Source organism: Tachypleus tridentatus, chromosome 6 (genome assembly GCF_004210375.1).
Source record: "Tachypleus tridentatus isolate NWPU-2018 chromosome 6, ASM421037v1, whole genome shotgun sequence".
NCBI classification, from domain to species: domain Eukaryota; kingdom Metazoa; phylum Arthropoda; class Merostomata; order Xiphosura; family Limulidae; genus Tachypleus; species Tachypleus tridentatus.
This window is the reverse complement of record NC_134830.1, coordinates 63,119,742-63,130,317: the sequence shown is the minus strand read 5'-3', so window position 1 is coordinate 63,130,317 and position 10,576 is coordinate 63,119,742. Positions and strand designations below refer to the sequence as shown.

Here is a 10,576-nt window from a genome sequence, read left to right as displayed (position 1 = left end):
GTATTATTTCATACGTTATATTCGAGTAGGTATGCAGTTGTTGTTTAGGTTTTGGCAGCACCTGTAGTTTGTTTCGGGCTTCAACGACAATGGTTGAAACTGTTCATAAAATGAATCTTTTCTTACCATATTATCCTTTGTAATTGTGGAGATAGTTTGTTGTTCTGGTTTTGGCAAAGTTCATATTTTATTTCTGACTTCAAAGTAGCAGTAGTTGAAACTATTCATCAAATGGGTATGTCCTTTTTTTTTTCTTGATATTTCTTTCTTAGTAAATGATGTAAAACATGACAAAATTATTCGTAATCCTTGTTTCGAATTATACCCTTAAAAGTATTTCTTTGTGAAAGTAACAGATTGTTATAAGATGACATAGGCGAGGCGAAAATTTAAGAAATTAATTAATATATGCAATAAGATGAAGAATTAATCTACCTTTGTTGGCGTGACCGCCAGAGGGTATGAAAAACGCGCGGAGCACTATTATTTTCATATATATTTATATATTATATGTCTGTAGGGGCGTGAAGAAAGCGTGAGTTTTAAAAGTTTGTAATTAGTATCAGTGTCGTGAGCCCCTTATTACTCAAATTGACGCCAGGGGGCGTGGACTGTTTTGAACACACATACCGTACATATGTAATATTATATTGTGAATGTGTCTTCAAATGTTGCCTCCACCCATGTTGCTCAGTGGTAAGCCTGCAGGTTTCCGACGCAAAATATCGGGTTTCGATACCAGTGGTGAACAGAGTGCAGGTACTTCACTGTATAGCTTTTTGCTTAAACATCAACTAAACATATAAACATTCAATTTGCTGAGTTTAGTTGCTTTTTTCTTTATTTTTAGCGTAGATTTATCTAATAAGCTATTCTGAGCTCTGTCCGCCGCTGTGAATCCCCTGATTGTCGCAATGCATGTCCGTAAACTTAGTGTTGAACCGTTAACGGAACTTCATTTTAAAGTTTTTACGATATAGTGCGTATAATAATGTAAGTATAACAGAATAGTATTTGTATTTAGTAATTTGAGTTTTTGATCAAAGTCATGATACAGTGTATCTTGTATGGGTATTAGTTTTGTTACTTAAAATCTTAGGGTTTGTTATATAGCATGTACTTGTTTATATTCGGCAACGCTTGTAGTTTGTTTCGGACTTCAACGCAACCGTGTTTGAAACTGTTCGAAATGTCTCCCGTTGGCACAGCTGTAAGCCTACGGATTTACAACGCTAGAATCAGGAGTTCCATTCCCCTCGGTGGAGTCAGCAGATAGCTCGATGTGGCTTTGCTCTTAGAAAAACATGCACATACCTGTTCGTAAAATGCGTTATTTCTTACCCTATTATCCTCGGTCACTATGGAGACAGTTGTTGTTCAGGATTTGGCAACACTTATAGTTTGTTTCTGACTTCAACGTAGTAGGAGTTTTTGATATTTCATTCTGCCTATATGGTTTCATTTGAATTTCGCGCTAAGCTATTTGCGCTAGATGTCCCTCATTCAGCAGTGTACAATTAGAGGGAAGGCAGCTAGTCATCACCACCAACCATCAACTCTTGGGCTACTCTTTTATCAATGAATAGTGGGATTGACCCACATTTAACGCCCCACGGCTGAAAGGGCGAGCATGTTTGGTGCGACGGGTATTCGAACCCGCAACTCTCGGCTTACGAGTCGAGTGCCTTAACCACCTGGCCATGTGGGTCTCGCTATATGATGTAATACACAACGAAAATATTTATAATTCTTGTTTCGAATTATACCCTTAAAAGCATTATTTTGTGAAAGTAATAGACTGTTATTAAATTACATAGGCGAGGCGAAAATTTAAGAAATTAATTAACAAATGCAGTAAGATAAAGAATTATTCTACCCTTGTTGGCGTAAACTTGGCCACTATGGAAATTAAAAGGCTCTTACATTTAAGGTAATAAATTCAGATATTTATGGTCAATGTGAAACTTATTATTCTTTCGATATTGGAAAGATTCGAGAATTAACATCGTTGTCAATTGTCACAGCTTATATGGATTTAGGGCACGTACTCTCTTAGTACGTTTACTAAGTACTTCTGATGGATTTGGACATATATTAATACTCAACTGTCTGGAGGCTGTTGTAAAAGGACTTAGAATTAATATGGCTCATTTTTATTATTTAGCATTAATTGACAATGTTGCCATTTAATGTATACTTAGTTAATTACGATGTGTATAATTATTGTGGATGCAACGGCATTAATTATGTATTCTACGTATTCAGACAAACTGATCAAGATGGCTACAAAGAACCATTTTATTTCACATAATATGTTGGTATTTGGTGATGTCGATCTGAACTGTTAGGTCAGAGACTACTGTGGTTCAGTTTTAGCCTCTCTAATTCTAAACTATTAACTAGTTTCGACCAACTAGTCAGCATTCGTCGTTAAACGCTTTGTTTATCTACTGAACCAAACGAATACACCGACTTACACTTTTAAAACACGTTCAAAATAAATAGTGCAAAGCGTTTCAATGTGATTGTGGCTATCACCCTGGACGACACCCCAGTGGCACAGCGGTATGTTTGCTAATTTACAATGCTAGAGACCACGTTTCGATACCCGTAGTGGGCAGAGCACAGATAGTCCGGTGTGTATCTTTGTGCTTAATTACAAACGAGAAAGCCTTTTTTATATATATAATTATTAATGGTAAAGGTATTTATTTAAATAAACTTTTAGAGATACTTTGAATTTAAGTAGCTGCATTAACATCTTTCATACTTAATGTTATTAAATGATAATTCTAAAGTTTAACATTCTTAAGGTCACTTATACTTAATGTTATTTTATGACACTTAAGACCATTTATAACCTAATATTATTTTATGATCATTTTAGTGTTAAGCACTCTCATGATTACTGTATGTGCTCTAACAACAGTGTTTTCCCTCTTCTATTGAAATATCAACTGTTGTGAAAATAGCACAGACAAGAAACATATTACAGCTTGCACGTACACACACATACTCACATTATTTTTTGTATTCCTGTATTTTGTTTGAAAATAATATGGCAGCTCATACGAGGGCTAAGAGTACATAATTTCATATCCATTTATATCTATAAGTAATCACTAACTTGTGACATTATGAAGGCTTTCACTTAAGTTGTGGCCCGGCACGGCCAGGTGTTAAAGATACTCGACTCGTTATCTCAGGGGCGCGGGTTCGAATCCTCCTCACATCAAACATCCTCGCTCTTTCAGCTGTGGGGACGTTATAATGTGACGGTCAATTCCACCATTCTTTATTAAAGAGTAGCCCAAGAGTTGCCAGTGGGTGGTGATGACTAGCTGCCTTCCCTCTAGTCTTACACTGCTAAACTAGGGACGGCTAGCGCAGATAGCCCTAGAGTAGCTTTGCGCGAAACTCAAAAACAAATAAACAAACACTTAACCTGTTTCTAAGGTGATCGTAAGTGAAATCATTTAAATAGATAGGGTAATATATTTTGCGTCTGAACGAGATACATTAACAAACGAAGTAGGTTTACAAACCAATGCTTTGTTCTAAACTCAGACGAAGCTTTAGATTATTTTGAGTTTTATTCAATGATTACGAATAAACGTGTTTATAAATGCATTTCTTTTGTTGTTGTCGAACAATGTCGCATACCAAATCCAGCCTGACTTATAAAGTTTATGATCATTATAAATATCACATAAGTAATTGTCTTTATAGGTTAGTTGAGAATAAAAACAAACAGGATATTCCGTAACACGATAACTAACTTTTTACTCAATGGTGAGAATTGTAACTGAAATTCGTTGTACAAAATGTGTACCAGCGTACTCCTCTATACCAAGCCTAGATTCGAATGTAACCACAAGTAGGGATTCAGGTGAATATCTTATATAGTGTCTGCTGTCTTATGTACAGTCGTATGTCTCTGATGTGCTTGTTCACTACTAAGGCATATTGTGTGGAAGATCTTATTGCATTTTCATAGCATGGCAGTTCGAACCTCCATAAGGAAATTAATATCACTTAAAAACTTCTTTTTATATTTCTGTTTGTTGTTAAGCGCAAAACTACACGGTTTTTAGCGGTGTGATCACCTAGACTTGCCATTAAGCCACTGAGAAGTGTTACAAGAGTTAAAAATAGAAAGAGATTATTTTGATTAATGTAACATTCAAAATGTTAGGTCATTACATTATTCGTTAACCGTTAAGTGTGAGAGAGAATACTTTTATATGCAGTAATTAATAATAAGGTCTGTTCTTACTCGGTTTTTTTCATCACAAAGTTATACAATGGGAAAATCGAACTCCGGATTTAAGTATTGTAAATCAATAAACATATCCACGTTTATCACGAACAATAGCATAAAATACCCACGTTCTGCTGCCTAGTTCAAAGCCTCTTCATGGTTCATAACTCAAGTGTCAATGTATCGATCATACTTCTCCATTATCTTCAATTATTTCAATATTTATCCTAAAGGGAGCTTATACACTAAAAGAAATCTCGGAAACCCATACTTAGACCTCCATCATACCTGGTTGACCTTCCGGGAGCGTTTACTCCACTCGTTGGTAGGGAGGCTACGCCATATAGATAAGGAATTGTCTCCCCCTACATGCCTCTCCGGCTCCTGTCAAGTGTGGTGCTGCTAGCTCCAGAAATATGGAAGAAGTTAGCTTAACATACGTACATCCATACAAAACTACAAGCTGAACAAGTGTATGATAAGGTATTCAGTTCTAGTTAGCTGGAATCTGTCTGTGTACTTAGAAGGCATGCTTAGAAAATATTAAAGGTTCATTTGACAGTGTAGCACATTGGTTTATAGCACATTTTTTGTCTCACTGTTTCTTCATAAACAGAAAAATGTCATCGGTTATATTTCAAATACATTTTTTTACTTGTAATTTTAACGATGTTTAACTCTTCACGCAACATTATAATATTACAGATATATTAAAATATATTATTTAAAAAGATAAACAGGTTGAAGATATCATCCGAGAATTAGGACATTTCGCTAAAAATTACCAGAAAATTAAAAGGTTGATAACAAATCATGTTATAAGACAAGGAATATCTTAACAAAATGTAAAATATGGATTCAGTGTACTTTGATTGGTACACTAAGTCTAACGCTCCGATTGCTACAAAGAATTTTCAATTGAATGAAGGGCTGGAAACATCACATACTCCAAATAATTCGTGAACTAATAAAAATGTATTCACACCTGAAGAACAAATAAAGAAGTGGACATATCTTATTTGAATACTTGTAGATAGGGTATCATATTTCTATTATAACTTGAATGTTCTTACATGGACAATATCTTGGTCTGTTATACGAAATGAAGAAGAAAAAAAAACAGATATCATATAAAAAAAATTTTCTTGTGTCGTTAAACATTAACTATTTACTACGAGATAACAAATCTTCCGTACGACCCAACTTGTTATTTAAAAAAAAATTAATCATAATTATGTTAATTATGCAAGAAAGATCCCAGAAATCATCCAATCAATTACTTAATCCACTTATCTAATATAAAGTGCTCTGACTCAGAAACAAATGGATGAATTTTTACCGGTTTTTATTCAACAATAGTCCCTAACAGATTGCAACGAGGTTAATTTTGAAACGCCTTTTGATAAAGATAATGTATATCTGACAAGTACGTTTTAAATGTTCGTCTCACATTCAAACTCTATGGATCTCTTCTATTTTATTCGCAACCTTTACATACCAAAATAAAGAAATACCTAAAACAAAAAAGAAGTTTAGTAATAAGAACGTGTCTATAATGCTTGGAAAATACGGTAAACACAACATGTGGCAAAGTAAAGATTGCAACAACCAGTGCTTGGTGTGTTATATAGATGGTCTAGACATTTTATAAGTATTTCATGCAGTATGTACTACATTCGTTACTTATGGGCCAAGCATGGCATGACCAGGTGGTTAAGGCACTCGACTCGTAATCTTGAGAACAGCGGGTTAGAATCCCCGTCACACCGAACATGGTTACTCTTTCAGTCACGGGTACGTTAAATGTAACGGTCAATCCCACTATTTGTTAATGAAAGAGTAGTCCAAAAGTTAGCTGTGGGTGGTGATGACTAGCTGCCTTCTCTCTTGTCTTACGCTGCTAAATTAGGGACGGCTAGCGTAGATAGCTCTCGAGTAGCTTTGCGCGAAATCCAAACCAAACCAGAAACAGTTGAAATGATCTCCCTGATACAGAGTACTAAATCATATCTACATATTTGAAGTATTCGTGTGTTTCTTATTAATAAAGACGCTGTGGTACAAAAGGAGCATTTTAATATGTAGTTTGTTTTTGAATTTCGCGCAAAGCTATACGACGGCTATCTGCGCTAGTCGTCACTAATTTAGTAGTGTAAGATTAGAGAGAGGGCATCTAGTCATCACCACCCAACGCCAACTCTTGGGCTACTCTTTTATCAATGAATAGTGGGGTTGAACGCTACATTATAAAGCACTCACGACTGAAAGGGCGAACATGTTTGGTGCGATGGGGATTCGAACCCGTCACTCTAAGATTACTAGTCGAGCGCCCTAACTACCTGGCCATGCCGGGCCGTGTCCTAAAGTTAAATAGAAAATAAACGCAGTTTGATCACTAACACGACAGTACAATTATTGTCGCTTCAATTAACACCTACATAACAGACATTGTTTTCACGCAAAATCGTATTTAATGAACACACGTTATGCAATGTTAAAGGTTGGTCGTCATATAACTGAGAGGATGAATGACATCTGATGTTTCCTAGGAGACATCTTTAAACTATTGCTTGTACCCGATAATAAATTGGCAAACAACGATTTATAAGCATAGTGAAGGGGTTTTATTTTGTGGAACATAATATATGTTTCGACAGAACATTCATCCGTCTTCTTGACGTCGAAAGATGTTGTAATTTCCTCAAAATAAACTTTATTGCGCTTATAAACCGTTGTTTTTCAATTTATTTATTATACCAGCATAATGTGTTTCCATACACAAAGATTACTTACTGACTTGTCATCCGTTTTGGTATTGCAATAACGATGGTAGTTGTAAAAAACAACAACGACAAGAACAAAACTGGAATAATGACTGAACTGTACTTAATGTTATAAAGTAGTAACAGTCTTTAAATTTATCAACTTTTAAGTTCAATTTTAGTAAATGTATTCATATTTGGTATACGTGATTTCCTGAAATTACATTATTTGTACAGAAAACGATTTCTGGTTTTGAACTGCCAAGAATGTTTGTTTGTTTTAGGACGAAGTCACACTGAGCTATCTGCTTTGTCCACCGCGGAGAATCAAACTTCGAATTTTGGCGTTCTAATTCCATAAACTTACCGCTGTACCGCTGGGAGACATGCCACGAATAAACAGCGTCATACAAATGCGGATTAGGACAAGTATCCATATAATCAGTTTATTAATCCTACTATAAAATTTGTATTATTACTGTGATCGTTTTAATTAATTATCAAATAACTAAATTATCCTATCAACACATGTCTCACAGGCTGATCTTCTTTCTCTTATCTTCTTTTAGGCACGGCATGGCCAGGTGGGTTAAGGCGTTTGACTCGTGCTCTGAGGGTCGCGGGTTCGAATCTCCGTCGCACCAAATATGCTCACCCTTTCAGCCGTGGGGGCTTTATAATGTAACGGTCAATCCCACTATTCGTTGGTAAAAGAGTAGCCCAAGAGCCGACGATGGGTAGTGATGACTAGCTGCCTCCCTCTAGTTTTATACTGCTAAATTAGAAACGGCTAGCACAGATAGCCTCGTGTAGCTTTATGCGAAATTCAAAAACAAATAAACTTATCTTCTTCAGTAGTGAATAACTCTCAACCGTGGCGTCTTCTAGAGGATTATTGGAGAAAGGACATTCACAGCTTTGGTTCAGACGCCAGAAGATGAAGACTGCAATCTAATAATTAGAGTTTATTCTTATTATATTCATGACTGCCTTTAAAATAATAACACATGACTTCAAAAATAGTAACAGATTACCCGTTATAGTGTTTACGACTCAGTTGTAAAATATAGCGACCACCTATACCAATGCTGTCACATATTGGATACAGATAGGAAGGCATCCATTCTTTACATGAGATCTCTTCTGGTAGTGATCAAAAATAATAAAAAATATACACTCTTTCGTGACGCTCGAAAACAGATTTATGATTACCTCAGAGGTGCCCTTTGGTGAAATAATGGGTGTTATGCCTCTAGAATATCTACGAGAGGAGAGGTGGGAGGTGTAAAATTAGTAATAGTAATTACATTGTAAATTATGTTTGCTCGTAATGGAAGTCCTAAATTAATAAACTAACAGCATAATGCAAAGAGAACAAAAAATACTGCAGACGTTCCATTTCCGTATATCACCTTATAATGGTGATAAAATACAGAATATGTGATTTATCACTAAAAGTTATAGAAATATAGTAATGTAAACCAATTTTGCCTTACGTAATGGGTTATATAAATTATCTCTCTCTCTTCAATAAAGTCTATAATTAAGGTAATGGACTGATTTGATCCATTTAATGTTACTATCTACACATACTAAAAAATAGTTGGTCGACAGCGTTAAAAACGATTCCTTGTTGTATATTCCTCATCATCACATCTGTTCAAGGATAGAATAAAAGTCAACAATTATATTTTCACATAAAGAAAAAGAAAATAAGATTTCCAACTTTCAGTTTGCAAAATTCTAACTTCAGTGCTCTTTTTTTGAGTTTCTTTTCAGTATTTCAAGTAGTTCACACTTTGAGGTACATACACGTATGTTTTTTGTATCACGTCAACTACAGTATTAGAAAAAAATCTACGCACCATTCCTGTAGTTAACAATTTATTTAGGTTTTAAGATTCTTTGATACGCATGAAAAAGCCAGAGTTATTTTTCTATTTCAGGAATAATCTTTATTCAATCACTTATATCAGATATAGCAAACAACTTATTATTATTGCCCGATAGCGCGCTCACTATGACTTTACAAGAAATAACGTTTTTGTTTCAGAATTTTGCGCAAAGTATACTTCCCCCAAGAAGGAAGTAAACAGTGTTTGCACAACTTACAAACAAAATTCCAGGATTCGATTTTCCGATATGAACAGTGTTTATAAACAACTATGTCACTTTGAACTGAGAAAACATCAATGTATGTACAAAAGCTGCCTGTATATAATAGTTTCTGATTTTAAGGTAATAGACTGTAGAGGAAATGCAGCTATTGAATATCATTTAGCACCAGCTGTTGCAATACTCTTGTCTGATCGATAAATAGTAGAAAAAAAATAAAAATATAGAGTTGTAATGTGTGTTTTCTTATGAAAGAGCCACATTTGGCTATTTTGCCGATGTCCACCGAGGGGAATTGAACCGCTGATTTTAGCGTTTTAAATCCGTAGACTTACCGCTGTACCACTATATAACGAGTATTGTAATAAGAAAAGAAATGGAAAATGTGGTGTTGTATGTGTGTTTTCTTACAGCAAAGCCACATTCGGCTATCTGCTGAGTCCACCGAGGGTAATCGAGCCCCTGATTTTAGCGTCGTACGTCCGTAGACTTATCGTTGTACCAGCGTGGGACGTGGTGATGCACTGTGTTTAAAAATACTATTGTAATTGTTATATTGTTCAAATGAGAGTGTAATTTTCAGAATCTTGACAAAGAACGTGAAGTAAAGTACTCCATAATTAATAAGATTTGGTGCATAAAAACTGTTTCTTTATTTAATCGCATCTTCAGAGAAGAATGCTCAAGAGACGAAAAGATAAACGAAATTGATTAATTTTTAACCTATAAACATTTCTATAGCCGAAAAGAGATTGAAACAATTGTTCTATCATAATCCTATAAAACGTAACAATAAAAAGTTTAGCATACTCACTGTATCGAATGCATTTTTCTTCTTACTGTATTTTCAAACCATCACATGAGAAAAAGTCTCTATGTATGTATCCGCTTTTAACTGGCAAATTTCCAGATTGATTTTTGTCAAACCTGGCATGTATCTTTAAAACTCACATCAGAATCGTATATTTTAGTTTATATCTAACGAGTTGAGAATGGTTTATACGTTATTAACAACAAACGAGCTCAGTGCGCGGTCTTTGCTGTGTCCATACTGAGAACGAACTCCGAATTTTAGTATTTCAAGCGATCGAGTTTTCTCTTAAGCCACCATGAGAGCAGAAGAGTAGATTTGTTATCATAATCTAAACTCATTGACACTCCATTCCAAAGATCCTAAACTAGCAATCATAAATTATGAGCAATGGACAGTGAGGACCTATTACAGGTCAGAAATAGTAAAGAATGTAAGGTATAAAAGATATGTAAATAGATGTTTTTCAACTGTGTTTATCAGAACATTTTGTTTTAACCAGAACCAGTTTGGTTTTCATACTGTGTCTCTTATTCTCTCTTACACTGCAAAGTTTTAGATATCGAAGAAGTGAAGTCTTTGAAAAGAATGCAGCGTGATGGAACTTGTTTATAAAAAGACACTTCC

General features: G+C 35.0%; 1 long non-coding RNA gene across 1 annotated transcript; it reads left to right on the top strand.

Annotated features, from left to right (window-relative positions):
* The first annotated feature begins 666 nt into the window (after positions 1-666).
* Positions 667-4,809, top strand: LOC143252680 (uncharacterized). The gene is made up of 2 exons (XR_013029102.1): positions 667-759; positions 4,495-4,809. It is a non-coding gene; the product is annotated as an uncharacterized LOC143252680 (long non-coding RNA).
* The last annotated feature ends 5,767 nt before the right edge of the window (positions 4,810-10,576 follow it).